We start from the raw sequence: 20,987 nt of genomic DNA, 5'->3' as shown, positions 1-20,987 counted from the left end.
CCAGGGACTCATCAAGTCAGGTCTTTCATTATGAGAAAGTCTCGGCACTGCAGCCTGGCAGCTTTCTTCCCACCCTCTACCCCTGCATTTTGTCTGCACACAGGCTGCCCCCTCTCCCTTCCCTCTGCTACAGGGATGGCTGGAGGGGGAAACTGAGGCACCTGCACAGGTGGTGCCCAAGTTTCCTAGGAGGAGAGGCCAGAAGATAAGGACCAGAGTGGTGAAGAGCAAGACTTTACTATCCTTCTCCCTTTTTTCCCTCCTTTCCTCCCTCCCTCCGTCTCTCCTTCCTCGTCTTCCTTCCTCCATATTTACTGGGTGCCTACAACTTACTAGGCAGTTTTTAGCTTCTTGGATACATCTATGAGTGTAAAAAGGCAACGATCCTTATAGGACTGGCCTGGTGGCAGAAGAGACAATGCGTAGACTAGGTGAGCAAAGCCCATAATGCAGTGGGTGTGCAGCACCCATGGCACAGGCTGCGGGCCGGGGAGGAGGGCTCTTCATGTGGCAGCCATAGTCTGAGCCGATCAGCCCTCGGCCCGGGCCCTGTTGGTACCACCAACTGAAGCTTCCTGGCTCAGTTCCTTAATCTATAAAACAAGGATAATGAGATGGCCCGTGCTGTGAAGCCGGAGCATTCGATGAGATAGTGCTGGGAAGAAGCTTGGCTCACTTACACCATTTCTCATTAAAATGGAAACAGCCCATCGGAGATTTGAAGCAGTCAGGAGTGTGTGTGAAGCACCCAGCACAGGGCCTGGCTGGAGTTGAGCATTCGGTCCCCGCACGCATCTGTACAACATGACAAGAGCTCACAGCTTTCCTCGCTTCAAAGTGTCGTGCATTGCGCTCCATCTTAGCACATTTAACGCCGACAGTCCTGTGAGACAGGAACTCCACTGAGATAAGGAAACGGAGGCACAGAACCCAAGTGGTCTCCTTAAGGTCTTGTAACTGGTTCATGTGCAGCTGGGATTAGAATCAGGCACCTCTCTACTTCTGAAGTGAGCTGCAGCTATTCCTGGGTCCTGGGATATGCAAACAAACCATTCCTTCCTTCATTTGCTCATCAGACATTGACAGGTCACCAACTATAAGACTATATGCTCATCTTTTATTATGGAAGTAGTTGTACACAGGAGTTACCATTCAGCACAGTGTGTCTTGACTGTGTGATCATCTCCGATGAGCACTGAGGAGGTAGAGGTGAATTTGGTAGAAAGGCCTCGTTCCCAAAACATCCTCCACAGATAAATTTTAGCTTCACAGCCTGTCTACCCCAGGGATTTGCACCTGGAAAAGGATAAGGATGACACACCTATGCTTCTGACTTAGCAGATGAGGCCTTGAATGTCAGCACCTACCCTTGTTGGGGCATAGACCCAATGATTAACTCCCTCCCCGCCCTGCTCACCCCTGTGTAGCTATCTGATCCTAAGAATCATCCTGCCCTGTCACTGGCCTCGTCCCTCTGTACTAAGCCAGCGAGGCCTGCCTCCATCCAGGGGGACATAAGCCTTGTGACTTTTCAATGACATCTCCCCATTAGATGAAGCCATCAATGATAGTGGACACAATCATTATTGATCCTTATTGGCAGGGAGGGAGGGGCTTCTGTGGAAGGGGGCACGCCGACACCTAGTTAATACTTGAACTCCGACAGCAACAATATTGGTTAAAGGTCTGTAATGCATTCACGGTTCTCATCTGACATTTTCCCCACATCATTATTTTTCTGGTTTTACTTTCAAATTCCCCATAGGGCCATTGACATGAAATTCTAGAGGGAAATTTGGAACATTAATGACTGTTTAAAGCAAATGAGTGAGTGTCCTTTCCAACAGGAAATTGCTTTCATGGTACCAGGGCTAGGCGATTTCTAAAATTTATACTAATCAGGAGGCACCTGAGGTAGATGACTGGCCTTTGTAGGTTTGATTGGGCAGCTCTGGTGGCCTGGTGAAGCTGGTTCTTGGTGCAGGGAGAGCCTGCCCTCTCTGTTCTGAAAAAACCCTTGCCCAAGCCAAGAACCTTGGCCAGCCAAAGCCAGTAAGAAGAGAACATTCCAGATCTTGCCGCCCAGATGAGGAAGAAAGACCCTTAGCAAATGAGGGTGGCTATTTAAACTGTAAATGTGCTCAAGTGCCTTCAGAGGAAGGAACCTAATTTTATAACTCTGAAAGACAGCTCTGAGCAGGTGGAGGTCTTCCCTACCAAGAAGTAGATGGTTTGAACCCCTAATGACGTGCAGGATTTAGAAGGGCCCCGGGCCAGGTAGGAGGAGGAGGAGGAGGAACAAGAGCTCCAAGGAGAGGGGTCCCCTAAGAACTCCCGTGCTTCCCAATCCGGGGCTCATAGCCTCCTGCGTGAGCAGGTGCCAAGCGCAGGTGGGCTCCCTGCTGACTGCTCTCAGCGCTGCCAGAGCTGAGGCCTTTCCCGCGTGCTGTGCTGGTGGTGGGACAGCCACCCAGGCACCCTCCCAGGCCACGAATGTGCTCATTCCAGAAACGCTCACCTCACCCCACCAGGGAAACAGCATTACCCACGATGCACAGGTCACCTGTGTGCGCAGGCAATTCATGACAGCAATAGCTGCAATAACCAGACACACAGGCAAACACAGACACACAACTTGAAGCATCCCAAACATCTACCAGGCCAGCAGGGGTTGAATAAGCAATGCGAGTGGTGGGTGGGTGCTGCTCTGAGCGTCAGGTGTGGCTGGAGGCTCTCTGGGGGTCAGTCACATCCAGACATACTCTCAATGGGCCGAAGTAGGCTGGTGAGAAGGTGTGACCCAGTGCCCGCCCCCAGGGGGAGGAGCATGTAGATTTGTATGCAAATTGACTTTTTAAAAGTAAAAATAGGCGAAATCCTATTTACAATATTCTTTTTTATGTTTTTTATTGTAAAATTAGTGTACAGAGGGGTTACGATTACATGAGCAAGGTAATGAGTACATTTCCTATCCAGCATTGTTACCTCCTCCTTTGTTTTTCCCCTCCCATTCCTTCTCCCTCCTCCCCAATTCCACCCTCCCCCCAACAAGTTGTAAAGTTCATCTTCAACATAGTGTCTTGTACATCTCATTGTTACAATGGGTCAACCTGTATTCTTGTTTCGGCATTTTATTATTTCCCTTCTCCTCCCCAAATGAGAACAATGTATCTATAATATTCTGTAGAAATACTTTCTGTCCTGATTATTCCAATTGGAGAGAGATTAGTGGCTTCAAATCTCAACGCCATTTTATGGTTGCTCAAATCTCAACGCCATCTTATGGTTGCGTCTCAGTCTAGGAGCTCGGGGAGGTGGTGGGTTTCTCTCATAGTTTCTCATGTGCTCAAGGTCAATGCTCAAGCCTGGGATCTTCTAGAAGCTTCCTTTGACTAGACTGGAGAGATCCAGATTGCTGGGAATGCTGATGTCCCTAGCTGCCTCCATGTCCCCGTGTCTCCGGGACTCTTCCTGCAGGTTGACCCAGGCTGTCAAGCTAGATGACCTTCTGGGGTCCTCGGCAGACACACCGGCCACTTTGCCACATGCCATTTTCCTTGGCAGTTCCTGTCTACCCAAGTTCAGGAAAGTGAGGAGCAGGAATAAACTTCCCGGGTAGTGAGATGAGAGGAAAGGGAGGGCAGAGCTGACTGAGCGCATGGCTGGAGCCTGTCCTGAGCTCTTCCTCTGATACAGTTACCTGGAGCAAGAAGTAAGGGTTGCCAGTGCGAGAAAAGCAAAGCCAAGAAAACATTAGCACAGAGACTCTAAAAAATAAGTAAACATTATTTAATGAATTTGAAAACTAAATAAAAAAGGCGGTTCTAAAAGTCAAACATTAGAGAAACAATTGCATCTACCTGTGGGTGTTTAGATGCTTGGTTAACCGCCAGAGAGAAGTCCTCCCCAGAAACTAAAACATCGAAGTCAGACTGCACCCATGACGGGCAATTAGACCAAAACCAGAGAAAAGAAGCAACCTGTTCTTAGGGATGCTGCGGTTGGAGGCAGTCTTAGTATCCTGTTCCCTTACTATCCTTGTGTTTACCCCAAGGTAGAGGAAATGAGTAATTATGCTAATTTCAAGTAGAATTATATGGCGTGGGAGGAAAAAGATACATGTATTAGGATCAATTAGGTTCATTAAATGTGCTAAAGATTTGGAAGTAAGATTATTTTTATGATTCATTTTGTATCTTATATTTAAAACTCATGCATTCAATGTCTGTCTGCTAAAATGGTCTAGAAACATGCTTAGCCAGCACTAATAGTTAACTTAGCAGATAGGTCATGGCTTCTGGTTACATTGCCCAGACCAAAAGCAAAAAAGCCAAGCCTACTTAGGAAGGTGGTTGATTTCATGATTTCATTGGGCAGGAAGTACAGAAGACTACTAAAAAGCAGAATATGTTCTGATAGATTAGGGTCATATTTAACAGCCAGAGACAATTTGAGCCTTAAAGAAGATGAATAATTTCAGTGCATCAAAACACATCAAATACATCTCTATCCCTATGTTCATAAAGATATGGAAAAGTCACCACCATTTCTTCTTAGTTACTTTTCAAAGGTGACAGAGGTCAGTTTGTCACTTTGTTCCTAGGCAGTAAGCAACACAGCCTAACTTTTGGTTGTCAATGTCATAAGAATAGAGACACCCAGGCACCAGTTCCAGCTGAAGGAAGTTCACAGCCTGCCTGGTGTTGAACCCAAACTGAACCAGATCACGCCCCAGTTCATCTGTAGGAGCTCAGTGGACAGGTGAATGCATGCAATAACACCATTGGCTTAGAGTCAGCAAAACTTCCACTGAAAGCGACCTCCATTTTTATTTAATGGAAGTTGATAAGACAGCATATGAACAGGAGGCCCTACAATTATGAATATATAACAGACATATCCACGAGTCATAATATTTGGTTCCAATTTGGATACTAGTTTAAGAAGTTTGTCAGGGAAATGGGAACAGAGACTAGATATTTGATGGCTTGGGCTGGTGTTACAAGAAATGCTACCATCTTAAACTGAACTGTAAACACAGATGGGAGAGGTGGGTAGCTTCTCTTTTCTGTGGGGCTGTTGGGGAGGAGGTGAGGAATGGCTTCTCCCATGACCTAGGAGTGGGAGGTGTTTATTGTGTGATTCTCTTTACTTTTTTGTTTCTTTGAAAGAGTAGGAAGATAATAAGTATTATTACTATTATTAGTCAGTAAATATTATAAGTATATAATATAAATATTATTAGTCAATATCAGAGCATGATGGAGCAGCACAGGTGCGTCTGGTCCTAGCCACCCTGTCCACCCAGCATCTCTTCTGATGATGTCACAACCTGATGTCACCAGCAAAGCAACTGTAAGGGACATCTCACTTTTAGATAAAAAGCATCACATTCCCCATGCTCTCTTCCTCCTCTACCTCTTTCTGATGCTTCTGGAACAAAATGAAAGAAAATGAAAAAGAACACCTTCTCATTAGCTGAAAAGTGGTCTTGATCCGATTTTGAATTTATTAACCAAGGGGACCCACATTTTCTTGGCCTAGTTCTTCTAGATCTGAGCAATTTTAACAAATATTTTTTTGAGATGCATTGTCTGCGAAGGGAGAGGTGATTCAACTCCTGAATTACTTTGCTATAAATAGCCACAAAGAGCCCAGAGAAAACCTGAAATCAGAGAGTTGCTTTTGCATGAAGTCAGGCTAATTTTAGGATTTCACCACTTTCTCTGTGGCAGGGGGCTTACATTGTCCAAGTCAAAATTCTGATTTTTTTTAAATAATGGCGATGGGAATAAAAAATGGTCATGTGGCTCTTATTTTCTACGTACAATTTCAAACTGGACCCTGGAGCATTGATAAAACTTTTAAGCATTTTAGTAATTTAAAATTTTTCAATCTGCATGTGATCAGAATCTTTATCATTTTTTAAAAAATAGATGCTTCTATTGCATGTCAGCGTATTAAAAAAATATTAAAAAGCCTCCAAAAAAGTTATTTTACCTAGCTCACTTCAGGACTAGACTCCCCTCTCTTCCAGACTGAAGTGGGGGGAGGGGAGGGAGGCAAAGTGCTCTGGTAATTTTAAATTGCTCTGCACAGTGAGAAGTAAATTACAGAATGTGTCAATTTGTTCCAGAAGCTCCTTTTGATTTGCAAGTAACTCGGTGGATTTGCTGGTGAAACACTGTGACAGGTACCTCCGATGACGAGGACGCTCTTACCAACGATGCTCTCATGGCTGGATAGGATGAGTGTAAGTGGGCTGCCGAGTTGGGCCACAGGAAGGGTGAGGTAGACTTTCAACAGCTGGAGGAGGGGCGAGACTGCAGCTGGCTCTCAAGGTCTTAGACAAGGCATAAGGATGCACAGTTGAATGCAGATGAATGGCACATGGCTAACTAGGGAATGATTCACCCAGCCCCTGGCCTGCTCTGCTTGCCCTCTGCCCAAGGATAAAATAAGGATCTTCCTATCCACAGATGCATTTGACTCGTGACTCACCCAGGTGACCCAGCCTGGCTCTGCAGATGCTCATTTCTTTTAGAACACGAATAATGCATTTGCCGGGCAACGGTGACTCGAGCCTATCATCGTAGCTACTCAGGAGGCTGAGGTCTGAGGATTGCAGTTCAAAGCCAACCTGGGCAGGAAAGTCTGTGAGACTCTTATCTCCAGTGAACCACCAGAAAACCGGAAGTAGTGCTGTGGCTCCACTTCAGCTTTCCTTGAGTTGAAGAGCTCAGGGACAGCGTCTAGGCCCAAGTTCAAGCCTCACGACATACACACACACACACACACACACACACACACACACACGCACGCACACACGCACACGCACACGCACACGCACGCTTTGCTTGGTCAAATGAGGCTTGTTGGGTTAGGTTTGTCATTTTCCAGGCAGACAGAGACTCTTTCTCAAAGGGTGTCTCCACCTTACTAATTGAGATAAAAATGCATTCTTCAAATACCAGATGGCTTTGGGGACAGATTCTGAGACAGACAGGTGCAGCCCGTGAGGTACTATGGAGTGAACACAGGTGCCGGGCAAGCAAAGGCCGTGGAGGATGGAGCGAGAGGTGCTGGTCAAAGATCCTGAGTAAAGGATAGGGTGGGGACAGGAGGCAAATTTCAAAATGTAGAGAGGATCTGAGTCTTAGACTCTGTGGGTCAGGGAGGCAGGGAGGTAGAAGTATACTGTGGAATCCAGGTTCTGTATGCACAAAGTTGAGCTAGCTTCCTTCTGGACAAGTTCTGACCGGTTTTGTCTTTGACTTTGAGAGTCACTGCTGTTGGGAAACTGCAGAGGATCATGTCTACAGAAACAGCTTTAAATAAATCTTCAGCACTGTTGCTCTTCTTTACTAGAAGCCCCAACCCTGTTGGTCAGGCTCCTTGAGGGAGCAGACAGTAATGGCGGCGTAGCTGTGAGAGGGTCATCCGGCCAGCCCAAGCCCTTCCCACGCCTTAGTGGGCGTGCACTCTGGGAGCATTTTGGCTGTGGTCAGAGGGTGAAGGGCATGCGTTTTCCAGATGCTCATCTCAGCGTTGGACTCCACTGTGTTTGGGTGTGAAGGTATCCCCAGGTACCAGCTCCAGCACCACCAGGAACGGGCAGGGATGGGGAGGAAGCAGGGCCCAGGGCCTGTCTCTCCAGGGAAGCTCTTTTGCATTTCTTTCAAGACTTCTAGGGAAAATGTCATGGCCTGGAGTCTTCCACCATGAGTACAGGGCTGTGTTTTTAGGTTAGAGCGATGGGGTTGGCAAAGGAGGAACAAGGCCTTTGTAGATGTGCGGCAGAATGCTCTCCAGGAGTAAGGATGGTCTTCAGGGAATGTCAGAAGGGCTGCCATGGACCCCCTCCCAGCTCCCCGGAACTTGGCAGTCTGCACGTACACAGGGCCTGGACACTGGGGAACGCATTGAGAAGGTGTCTGTTTTGACTTCTTAAGTCATCTTTGCTTTTCCAAGTCCCTCTCCACTGTCTTCTCAGCCGAGCTCTCCATGAAGAGAGCATGCAAGGAGCCTTTAACACCTCAGGGCTGGGATGGTGGCCAGGGAGTCAGGCCTCCTGGGAACTGCTGCCTGCTGCTGTTAAACCAGTTATACTGTCTGCTCCAGACCCCTTCCAGGCTGGAGGGGCCAGAATTGCATTTCTTTTATCCCATTTCTGTTGTCACTGCTACCCAAGAGGAAATAATTTGATTTGGGGCTGCAGGGGGTAGGGCAGGAAAATGCAGTGGGAAGCCAGAGAAAATCAGCAAGAAAATTACTGAAAAAAAAAAAAGTGGGGGATTGGGGGATGGGCGGGGAGCACATAAAAGGCGGCGTATTTTCTACAAGATGAGTTAATGAAATTCAGCCGCTTCTTACACTGCTGTATTCAGTTTGTCTTACATTGTTTGGTATGTAAAAGGATTTGGCTTTGTGTTACAGAACTAATTGCTTACTAGATATTACATGGATATCAAAATACTTTATAAATATTAATTACTCTTCACCTAATTCCCTGGCAGGCGCAAATAACCAGTGGCATACTTATGGAGGGGTAGGCAACGATCTGATTTGTGGAGACTTGGTTTCTCGGCAGAGCCTGGCTCATCGTCATCTTGTGTGTCACCGTGACTCACCTGCTTTGCGGGCCACGGCACACACTGCTGCCACGGCAGCATTCGGAAACCAAGAACAAAGGGGAACCAGCATTGCTGTTTAGAAAAGGGTCAGCACCATGCTTCACCAGGTCCTGGGACGGGCATTCCACTCCCGTGACAATACCATGACAAGGAGAAAATTGTGATCACCTTCCCTGCCCCACTAGAGGAGAGAATGAGGTTTCCCAGAAGTGGACAGACACAGGGCTAAGATCCAACCCTTCCCTCCCCCAAGCAAAGCTCATACTAAAAGACATGAGATTGCATCCTCTCTGACCTGTTAGTGCAGAAAGGACCTTTCCCTTCCTTCCCTCCGTCCCTCCCTCCCTTCCTTCCTCCCTCCCTTCCTTCCTTCCCTCCCTCCCTCCCTCCTCCCTCCCTCCCTCCCTCCTTCTTTCCTTCCTTCCTTCCTTCCTTCCTTCCTTCCTTTCTTCCTTCCCTCCTTCCTTGCTTCCTTCCTTGCTTCCTTCCTTCCTTCCTTCCTTCCTTCCTTCCTTCCTTCCTTCCTTCCCTCCTTCCTTCCCTCCTTCCTTCCTTCCTTCCCTCCTTCCTTCCCTCCCTCCTTCCTTCCCTCCTTCCTTGCTTCCTTCCTTCCTTCCTTGCTTCCTTCCTTCCTTCCTTCCTTCCTTCCTTCCTTCCTTCCTTCCTTCCTTCCTTCCTTCCTTTCTCTCATCACTGATTGAGCGCCATCCTCTGTGCTCCTCATGTCAGCCACTGGGCTGCTTGCACCCGCCTAGCACCTAACACAATGACTACTGCAGAGTGGAAGCCAAGGAAGGAATCAATCTGTGGTTTCATCTGCTTGTAAATGATAAGTAGGAGGACTTACAAAACGCAAGGTTGGGCTCTCTTCCTTCTGAATACTCAGCATATGTAATTACACATTTATTTATGTCTCTGTAGCTCTACAGTCCGTGAAGGCCCAGGCCAAGCCTTTGTTTTTGTTGGTGCCTTCGCTTTAACACCATATACTTTTATATGGCATGTTTTTCAAATCCCTGAGTCATTCTAGACATAGAGGAAGGTCAACCAAAATGGTGTTGATGTTCACTTCCCGTGGAAAGAATCCCAACCCATATGGTGGTCTGGTTCTCCTTTTCTGAAATGAGACGAGCTGTGACCCGAGCCTTTGACAGAGACACTGCTGCAGAGATAGACTTCCTATAAAAGTAAGCCGTGTGAGGCTTGGGATGAGAAGCCCTTAATAACTCATCCTCGGAGCCAACTTGGGAGCACGCACATCTCTGACTCAGCGCCCTGCTTGCTGGCCATTGTTATCCAAGGCCCTGCTTCTCAGGCTCTGCTCCACTGACTGGTGGAATTAGCACTGCCTAGAGCGCATCAGGAAGGCAGCCTCACTCCAGCCTCGCCCAGACCGGGGGATAAGCGCTACGTGTGAGCGCTGGGTCCTGGGGCTGCGTTGACTCCATGCTGGCAGCTGCTCACATGTCCATCGCGTCAAAAATAACAACTGAAGTCCTGAGAGAGGTTGACGTGGAGCTTCTGTGCATCGAGACAGAATTCCATCAACTCAGATTCCTCTGGTTATTTAGGAAGCTTCCATCTGACAACGCTATATGTCTTTGGTGTGTTGTGTGTGTGTGTCTGTGTGTTTAAGTCATGGAAGTGGTGTGACCCCACAAAAGATGTAATTATTAGTAACTGAATGGCTTGAAAGTACAAAAATCTTTCAAGGAATGAGACACATCAGAAGGAATCAGATCAAACCACAGCTCAGAGGTCTCCTGTCCTCCAGGGGCTGGGGCGGGGACTCTGGCTGTGGATCACCGTCTGGAGGAAATACAGTGCTGCAGTAAATGCCTGATGGGGTAACAATAACATCCGGGTCACTTCATCTGCACAGCCGAAAGGAAAGGAATTCTCAGACAGTAATATTTCTGGTGATCCACTTGCTTGCTACCTTGAGGCTGGCGTTGCAAAGACAACCGATGATTAATCGAATTTCTCACCTTTTGTTCAAAGTGCCTTGCCCTCTTGGTTTTTAAATAACATCAAAGGACAAAAAAACAACCCAGGACTTTTGCTGAGTGACTTTCCCCAACGCCACCCCATATGAGGAGCCTCTGGTTGCAGGCTCCTCTGTTAACAGTGAAATTATATCAAGGATGACCTTTGGAAGGAATAAAACTCATTATCACGTGGAATATGGTAGCTGTAAAAGATCAACACTTAGAAGCCAAAGCGAAAATCTCACATATGATAAATTAATTAGAAAAGAAGTTACACAAATCCCAGACCTTCTGCATGACCCTCATCTTATAATTACCTCTTCTTTAAAAGCAGAATGGAATCTTTTATGTATGAAGATGTTACTGTTGACCCTAAATGCATTAAGAGTCAAGGAGACATTTCTCATATATTGAAAGTAAGATTTGATTGAGTGCTTGCAAGAGGCTTAGTGCAATCTCATTAAACCACTGTTTATTTTAATTCCCTATAAATGAAAGAATATTAGCCATTAATTTCAAGCATGAAACCAGTTAGAAAATAAATTTTGCAGTGTCTGGAGCTACTTTCTTTTTAAAGCCCAACAAATGAATTCTGTGGTAGTTTTAACTGTTTTAGAGAAAGCAGGTATTGATGACCGAAATATAACTTTTCTTTTCTTTTTTTTCCCCTCCTCTTCCTCCTTCTCCTTCTCGTGGAGAGAAGGTTGCAAAATCTAAAGAAAAATCAGAAAATGCCTGATGCTTATTAAACATACTTATCACTGTCCACAGCTATAATTACACATATAAATCCTGTGCAAAATCCACAGGGAAACGTGAGTCTTACACTCATTTCAACTGTTCAGTCCACAAAGAAACCAGAACAGAACAAAATATAGAAACCATGTGAAATAGGGTGAGTGACACTGCAGGTCACAGCTGCTCAGATGTCTGGATTTACCGGCGCTGCAGAAATATCTGTATATTCTGAAATAGATGGGTACAAAGAAAATGAAGCTGTTGAGCATTACTGGGGACCAACCACTGAAATAGTATACAAAAAAAACTGGACTGCTCCCGGAAGACAGGCAGATTTCGCTTCAGAGGATAACTCCGGTTATTTGTCGGCAGTTGTGGGAGGCTGTGTTGGGAAGGGTTCTGATGCTGGTTTCAGCCAAACATAATAGAAATACAGCGAGGGATTACCGGTATCTGCTACTTGCATGAGCTGGAAAGGTGAGCATCAGAATCTCCATCCTAGAACGATGCCTCCTTGCTCCTAAATCGAGTCAATGTGTTGTGGCGGAAGATGGCAGCCAAAGGGTGACCTGATGCCAGAGGCCCGTGGAGTCAGATTGACCTCCCGAATTCCTGCCCTAATCACACGCCAGCCAACCTTCCCAGGTATTCGATCAAGGCTTTCTAATCTGGGGGGTTTATGATGGCCATCATTCCATTGGTGGCCCATTTTTAATTCTTCTAATGACCTGGCCAAACACAGTATCACCCTTTCATGGATGCACCACAACTTCAGGCCTGGAGAAGAAGTTGCCTCTTCGGAAGCTGTGTAGAGGATAAACCGTGGCATAAAAATGCAAAGCCGAGTTTGGTTGACAGCAGCGCCTTGAGGCCGCGCTCATTCCCTTGGATGCCCAGCCTCATCAGATTCTTACCCCTGCGCACAGGCTCCGAGCGTGTCCCTTCCGGCTCTCCATTGGCCGCGCCAGGCCTTCTGCTGCTCTCCTCATCGGGGCTGGTCCCACTCCCTCCCTCGCTGTGTCCGGGGAATAGTCTAATATCAGCCTAACCACTTCCCAAAGTCGTCCACATCCAGTCCAGACTCACCCCGTAGAATCCCCAGGCAGCCCCAGGGCTGGAACCGGGCCTGGAGAGGTGTGCCGGCGCTGGGCGCGTCCCCAGTGAAAGACAGCTACTTGGGAGAGAAAATGAAGCACCGTCATTCTGAGTCTCCTCACAGCTGGCGGTTCCCATAGTAATGTGCAAGGCTCCTACCTAGGAGCCCAGAGCAAGTGAATGACAATGCTGTTGATATTTTGTATTTAACAGAACACCTTGCTGGAGAAATGTCTACCTTGCCTCATGGGTGGGGGAATGGTCTCTGAGCCCAATCAGGATTAATCACTGGCTCCTGACTATCTCATTTTTAATAAATAATAATTTTCTCAATGCAGTGCTAGCCAGTTCTTCTGCCTTCAGAGGATAGGATATGACAGCTTTGTGTTTCCTCTATTAATAATCTTCAGCATCCGAGGATTAACTCTTGGTGCACCAAACACCATTGTTACTAAGTGCCTGGAAGTCTGCTTCTCATCGAACAGGCTGCGCAGATCTTCCAAATAAACTTAAAGGTCAGAGAGTCCTGAGAAGAAGCAGAGAGAGAGGCCTGCACCAGGCAGCTGAGACTTAGTCGTTTCTGTCGATGGAGGAACAAGTGGGACATCTTGAAACTACCCTGAGCCTCCATCCCAGGCCTTCACGCATTCTTCCTACCATCCCTCCAAAGAGCTCCTAGCCAGGACCCCGCTCCATGCTGGGTCTCTCTGTCATAGCCCTGCAACCATAAGGAAAATCCCCTGAACAAAAAGAAGAGAGAAGAAAACCAGAGGCATCTTCCTTCAATAAAATATGCTGCAGAAAAATAACAAAACTGAGCTGGGAATGGTGATACATGCCTATAATCCCAGCATTTGGGAAAGCAAGCAAGGAGAAGACAAGTTTAAGGCCAGGCTGGGCTACACAGATGCTGTCTCAGAAACACAATGACAACAAGGAAAGCTGAATATGAGCACATTGGGGTTCAAGTCCCACCTTGCAGCTGAGTGGCTTTGGGTCTGAGTCTCAGTTTCCCCAGTTGTCACACAGTCTAATAATTATCCACTCATATGGATGTGTTCCACATTTTGAGCAGCATTTTGCTCTAGAACAGGTGTCTGTCCACAGCTCAAAGCCAGCTGGCAACTTGTTTGTTTGTTTGTTTTAATTTTGTTTTTGGCAGTGGTGGGGCTTGAACTCAAGGCCTGGGCGCTGTCTCTGAACTCTTTTGCTCAGTGCTGAGTGCTCTACCACTTTGAGCCTCAATTCCGCTTTCTGTTTTCTGGTGGTTAATGGGAGATTAGAGTCTCACAGACTTTCCTGCCTAGGCTGGCTTTAATCCTTAGATCTCAGCCCCCTGGGTAGCTAGGATTGAGCCACAGGCATCCAACTTGGCCACCTGTTAATACAACCCACAAATAAAGGGTGAATTTTTACATTTTCACGTTTGCATTTAAGATCCTTATATCAAGTGCCACATACTAGCCTCAATAAAATTACCAGCAATAACAAGGTTACCAGCATCATCTCTAGAATAATCTGAGTCATGTATGTTATATATTGCATTTTCTGGTAACCACATTAAAGGACACCGATGAAACAGGCGACAATAATTTTAATGTCTGTTCTTTAACCCAATGGATCTAAAGCAGTATCATTTTAATATGTAGTCAATATGAAACTTTGCTTTCTTTTTTTTTCTTTGAAATCCAGTGTGAAATTTGCACTTAGGAGTGCCTTGAACTGGGACTCATGATATTTTAGGTGTTCAATCGGGACTGGTCGCTGGTGGCTTCCGTTCTGGGTGGTGAGAGCTTCTGTGGCATTTGAACCAATTTATGCATCTTCTGACATTCACAGAGAAAGCGCTGTGTGAGTCCCAGTTTTGTCTTCTTTTCCAAGGTCACATTGGACCTGGATTTCAATTCCCCTGCTGTCCCAAGCTTAGATGCCAACACTTGGTCCAAAGCCAGGGCTGGAACCCCCACCGGGCAGCCTCCCCTGGATGTGTTTCTGGTCTCAGATAGGAGTTCCCACAAACTCAAAGTCTCAGCTCTCACAAGTACCCTTCTGCAATGCGGATCGGGTCCATCAGCGTGCTTGCCTCCAGCAAACAATCCATCTGTCTAGGGCAATAAAATGAATACTTGTCTGGTCACACCAGGAAGTCTCCCCTACAAAACCCCAGGAGGTGATGGCTCTGGCCCCTTAGCCTCTGTAGAGCCTGATATCACTCACTGAGGCCCAGGGCTTCCAGTTTCCCAGGATTCCCTTTCAGGGAGTGTCGCCTCTCAGTAAATGTTTGAACTGCTTTCTTCCCTTGTGGCAGAGCTTTGCCCGTGACTGAGAAGTGATCACTGAGTTCCCTCACACTGCAGAGTTCAGACCCAAGCCCACACTTCAGCCAGTGTTGTGAAAACAGCACTCTCTGGACCCACAACAAGTTTCTGGGCCTGAGAATCAGCATTTCTAACCACCTCCCAGGACATATGGCAGCGCATGTCCCAAGACACCATACTTAAGTTATTCTGAAGTAGCTGTTCAGAGGGGTCTCAATTTAGCTGGGCACTGGTGGCTTGCATCTAGAATCCTAGCTACTCAGGAGGCTGAGATCAAAGCCAGCCCAGGCAGGAAAGTCCATGAGACTCTTATCTCCAATAAACCATCAGAAAACCAGAGTGGCGCTGTGGCTCAAGTGGTAGAGTTCTAGCCTTGAGCTGAAGAGCTGAGGGACAGCGCCCAGGCCTAGAGTTCAAGCCCCATGACCAACAAAAGGGGGGGGCGGTTTCAATTCAACATGTCAGTTTGTGAGTACAGTGCACCCACTTCACCATTCTCCCATCTCACTTTGAGAACTAGTGATCCAAAAGTTAGTAGGAGTCTACTTTGTTCTGCTTCTGTCAGTGTGTATGTTCTTATCACTTTTCCTTCTTCAGACTCAACTTCTCTGCCTGCAAACCTTCCCAGATAAGTTGTATAGTTCAGGATTTCTCCAACCTAAATCTTCATTATAAAACTAAACCGTCTTGATTCTTTACCACCTTCTATTGCAATTGGTCTACTGGGTTGCACAAATACATTTAGAAGGGAATATTTCTATCACTCACTTACATAGAAAATCAACATTACAAACTATAAATAGGATGTCAGCATTAAAATAAAGCATACTTATTAAAATAAAAAAATCATTTATATAGATTGCCTAAAATTATCTCCCAGATCAGGCTTAAAGAGATCTTCAGTTTCAAAAGAACTCAAATAAGCTTTAGAATGACAGAAATGATACCATCTTGATGTTTTCTGCTGTTGCCTTTAAACACAGACATCGCTGACATGGTGTGTGTGCCCGGGCTGTGTCTCTGCTGGCCCCCGTGCACTGCCCATGCTGTGTCTCCATGTTCTGTGATGGCCCTGGCTGGTTTAGTGCTGTCTCCCCAGCTCTTGCTTCTTGGTGACAGGATGAGCTGAATCCTATTCAGCCAATATAGTCGTTCTAATTTGCATTTCTGTAACACACCCTTCCGGTGTGCAAGTGTGACTTCCATTTCTAGAAGCGAGTTACTTAGTCAATAGACATGCAGTCCCTTCAAAGGGATATTTATCACCCTTGAAGAATCTTATTGCCAAATCCTGAGTCTTTCTTATAACAAAGGCTCAAACTCACTATCAAGATCAAGATCAAGAGCTTGAAAGGGCATTGCCAGAGCATCTCACGATGAACTAGATTAGAGCCTTAGAATAGGTGGCCCGTTGGGGTGGGAACCAAACAAATATGCAGAAAAAGATCCCCCCCATTTCCGGCAACCAGTGTGGGGGGTGGTTCCAGAGGGCAAGCAGCAGGTTTAGGAGTTAGACTACCTGGATGACCTTGAGCGAGATGCTGAAGGTCTCCAGATCTCCATTACCGCCATCTGTAAAGCTCAGTATTGAGGATGGGAGGAGAATGTGTGTCTCAAAGACTGGAGGGGACGGTTGCATGGGGAAAAATCATGAAAAAGCACTTCCTCTGGCTTCCAGCAAGTAAACAAGCGAAATGCAGAGCTGCCACTGACATTACAGGTCTCCGAGGCCCCGCGTCTGCGGTTCTCAGCGTGCAGCTGCAGTGGCTAAAATGTATTACAGTGAGTGGGTTGGATGGATGCAGAACAAAACCAGCACAGGGGAAAGGTGCTTGGGACACAGCCAGCATCAGATGGTACCAGGAGCAAGCTGACCAGGGCCTCTCCTCCAGAGTCATTCAGGACATGCAAAATTTCCCCAGCAGCACATGGTGACTAGCACCCAGTGTTCAGGGTCTTTATTGGATGCTGGTCACATCGACACTCTCTGCCTGTCATGTCCTAACCCTCCATACTTCCAGAAGGAAAGCAGGTGTTCAGCAAGGACCACATGGTTTATGTATGTATTAGACACAGTGAATCACCCATGGCATTTGTAGTGATAGGAACTCTCCCGGAATCTAAGTTCCCAGGTGCTAGCCAAGGGCCAAGCTTATGAGCAAACAAACACAGAAGGCGGCGGTCCAGATGCCGCCCCTAGGCTACAGTTTTCCCATCAGTGCTTTAGCCAGTGGGGGGGAAGGACAAATACTCGGAGGACGTGGAGTGGGGTGAGTATGTCTTCCGCAGCTGCCCTTCCACTGGGCAGGGGAGGGGGCGGTGCCACATTTCCTCTCTGGGAGGGCCGTCCCCCATGTAGCCCTTCCTGCTGAGGGCGGGACCTGTGGTCTGCGCTGGCCTGGCTGTTGAGGAGTTGCTGCCCTATGCCCTTTGCCCTATGCCCCATGCTAACATTTCCCTGGCCTGGCCAGCTTTCCTGAGCTCTGTAGCCCGCGGTGCTACACCTCAGAGAGTCACCGGCAAACCAGGATGACAGATCACTGGGAGAAGCCCTGCCTCCTCCCGGCTTGTTCCCCAAGGCCTTTGTTTTGACCTTGGCCCTTCCCTCTCAGTGATGGTTGTCTAAGGAGCCCCTCTCAGCTAAAGCTCATTTGCCCTTGGAACAAAGCCTGTAATGCTATCTGACTTCCTCCAGCGGCTCCCGAGTGAAGGCCTTTCTGCAATGTGTGTCGCACCTTATAATTTTTAAAAGATGATCCCTTCTCCTCGAAATTGTACTACAGGGAAGCTATGCTATTTTTCCATATGAAGAATCAGACTTACTTTGAAGCAGTAGGATTAGCAGAAACTTTGAAATAGTGCATGGATCCAGCTTGCACTGAAAATATCCAAAGGACTGACTCATGAAATTTCAGGTAATTGAACTTCTGGAGTGAAGGAGACGTGATTTTATTTTACTTTTTTTGAAGTATCTTTTGCAAACTATTCCAGTTCAGACTTTTTCAAAACTCGGTGACGGTTTGCTTGGTGGGAAGAAGAGCTGGGCTCATCTGGGCCTGAGCGACATGGGCTTGCAGCCACCTCCTGGGTCCAGACAGCCCTGGTCACGCGTTCCTGATGAGCAGCGTGTTTCCGAGGGTGGGGAAGAGAGTCAGTGCTGTGGAGCGGTCACTCACCTTTACCTCACGAACCTGTCTGTGCCCTGAACATGGTGCCCTGAAAAAATATTAACCCGAGAAATGGAGACGGCTGATATAAAATCCTACGATCTAGAAGACAGTAAATATGGAAGCAGTAGGAAGAAAGCCATTCAGGAGGTCTTGCTACTAGTGCTGGTAGTCGTGGTATGATGGCTGTGGTAGTGGTGTGGTGGTGGTAGTGGTGTGGTGGTGGTAGTGGTGTGGTGGTGGTAGTGGTGTGGTGGTGGTAGTGGTATAGTGGTGGTAGTGGTATGGTGGTGGTAGTGATATGATGGTGGTGGTGGTGGTAATTGTGGTAGTGGTGGTGGTGGTCTCTCTGCAGCCATTCTAGACATGTCCTCTGATTATTATTAGAAGATGCAGATGAAAACTCAGATGCCTTGGGTGTAGGGGGGGTAGGAAAGGAATGTAAATGAATGCAGAGCTCAGGATATAGGAAAAATCTCTATAAAGTTCAAAATTCACCCCCCATCACTTTTAAATGAAGATAAAGCAAATAAGAATATAACTGGATCACAGAAGGCAGATGGGTCCTGCTTACTAGGGCAAATGGACAGTGGTCACATGAGCATGGAGTTGTGTCTGTCAGAAGGGTGTCTTTGTCATGCACAGACTGCTGTTGCCCTGTTTGGTTCCAGCCCCAGTGTTGTGTTGTCTGAAGTCCAGACACTTCAGGGAAATCCTTGATATTTAAATGTTAGCAGCTAATCGACAAACTAAAGGCCACGTAGCAGATACAGGGGCCCTGGGGGACCCGCAGGCCATCAAAGGTGGCCATCTCCCTCTCAGCGCCTGTTTGCCCTTAGAACAAAGTCCGTGGATGGTATTTGACTGAGAGCGGCCAGCGTGGCTGATTCCTCTGCGTTCTGAGTGCTAGGAAGGTACTATAGACAAACTTTCAAGGTCAAATTGATTATCCTCCAGCTTAGCAAAGCGGCAGCTCTCTTAATTATGTCAGAAGGCGGGATTATCTCTGATCACTTGAGCTAGGACTCTGGATAGAACATCAAAAGCAATATTTAAATAACACGTGGTCAAGAATCAAAGATTCTTTGCATTTTCTTCTACTATCCGATTAAATTGTGGTGGTTTATATGGTCCCAATAGTACAAGACGGTTTTGTTTTGTTTTTTTTAAGGATGTTTTAGCTCATATTAGTGAAACCTTGTATAAAAATATGGTGGGAAAGAGGGAACCGCTGCTTCCTGTCATGGTGATTTGTACTCATAGAGACCTTACAAAAATCTAGGCAAGATCGTGGCCCAAACAATCCAAAATCAGGAACAAGCAACGTAGTGACCAGTTAAACAGTCTTCGCTTACGACTGGTACTGACTTACGCATCTCTGCATCTCTGCCCAACTCAGTAGCTGAAATTGCTCTGCAATGAGAGTATTCATAACATACAAATGTGCAAAGATGCAAACCATAGAACTGGTTACTAAACACCCCGCTGGGTACTCACTGATTCTGGAAAACTTGTCCTACATCTCTCCCGTGGAATCACAGTCTAACTTACATTCTTTCCATATTATATTAATATCTTGCTTGGTATTCTAGAAATACAAAGCAGGAAAAATGGTTGTGAACAACTTTTTGTATCATTTTGTAGAATGACATTCTAGTTCCTATCTTGAAATTTTTTTTATCTTAAAAACAAAAGCAGCCAGGCTGGGAATGTGGCTTAGCGGTAGAGTGCTTGCCTAGCATGCATGAAGCCCTGGGTTTGATTCCTCAGTACCACATAAACAGAAAAGGCCAGAAGAGGTGCTGCAGCTCAAGTGGTAGAGCGCCAGCCTTGAACAAAAAAAAATCTCAGGGACAGACAGAGTCCAGGCCCTGAGTTCAAGCTCCAGGACTGTCAAGAAATAAAAACTAAAAAATTAAAAAACAAAAGCTTGTGGGCACCAGTGGCTCACACCTGTAACCCTTCCTACTGAGGAGGCTGAGAACTGAGGATCTCAGTTTGAAGCCAGCCTGGGCAGAAAAGTCCCCGTAAGACTCTTATCTCCAATAAGCCACTTAAAAATCGGAAGTGATGCTGTGGCTCAAGTGGTAATTGTTTTTTGAAAAGTAGTTATACATAGGCCAGTTTTTCTTGTTGTGTTCTGTGTTCCTTGCAGGTTGAAACAACCTTCATATCTTGTTAATTTGTGTGTACTTCAGCCCTGAAACCTCGTAGGCACTCAATAAATGTTACAAATAAATGAACAAATCTTTCATAAAACGAATCATTGGCATCATGTAAACCAACATCTGGGGAAATTTTAACACAACTGTACGTAAGGTATTCGGGTTTTAAAGAAAAGATGTGTATGCTTATAACAGGGTATTCGACAAACACAGCAACTCCTTGGCCTTCAACACCAACTTCTGCTCGGTTAACTTCTTTTCTCCTGAAAGTTTTCAGAGAGAAAAATGTTAGCAGAAAAAAAAAATAACCCCACAATTTAACAAGATAGACATTTAGTTCAATAGAAGAATTTTCCTGGTGTGAAAAAATAAATTACAAAAAGGACTTTGCCTCAGAAAGATAATTAATCCAAACCTTCTCGTGTGATGACGGCTCTGACATCTTGTCTAATGTTGGCAGAGAAGAAAGCGTGGAGAGTTGCACAGTTAGGATAAAATGTTCCACTTCACAGCAAGGCCGAGCAGAATCTGATAATTATTTCTAAGCAAGAAAAGGTCATAGTCTAGTTGTTAAATCAACACAACATCAGGTCTGGCTGTAGAGCTCTTCACAACTGTGGAGGTCTTCCTGTGGATTTTTCTGATTTCAGAGGTAAACACCGTTGGGAACGGAAGCGCTCAGAGAATGACTTCCTCTTGAACATTTTGGACTAGGACTGTATTTATGAACCTTTCCCTTCCCGTCACATAATCTTGTGTGTGGAGGAGGCACAATTCCTCAAACACCTCCACATCCTAATTATACAAGGAGTGAGGCGTCGCTCGATTACCAAAGCAGACACAACTGCTGCAGGCTTCACCCCAGAGAACCTGGAGTCGAGAG

General features: G+C 46.4%; 1 protein-coding gene across 1 annotated transcript in view; it reads left to right on the top strand.

The window, feature by feature from the left end:
• Window positions 1-20,987, top strand: part of LOC138822875 (cadherin-13) — a 715,907-nt gene that overhangs the window by 145,865 nt on the left and 549,055 nt on the right. The window lies entirely within an intron of this gene.

Source organism: Dipodomys merriami, unplaced genomic scaffold (genome assembly GCF_024711535.1).
Source record: "Dipodomys merriami isolate MVZ:Mamm:240054 unplaced genomic scaffold, mDipMer1.0.p SCAF_116, whole genome shotgun sequence".
Lineage (NCBI taxonomy): Eukaryota > Metazoa > Chordata > Mammalia > Rodentia > Heteromyidae > Dipodomys > Dipodomys merriami.
This window is presented reverse-complemented; position numbering and strand designations above follow the sequence as displayed.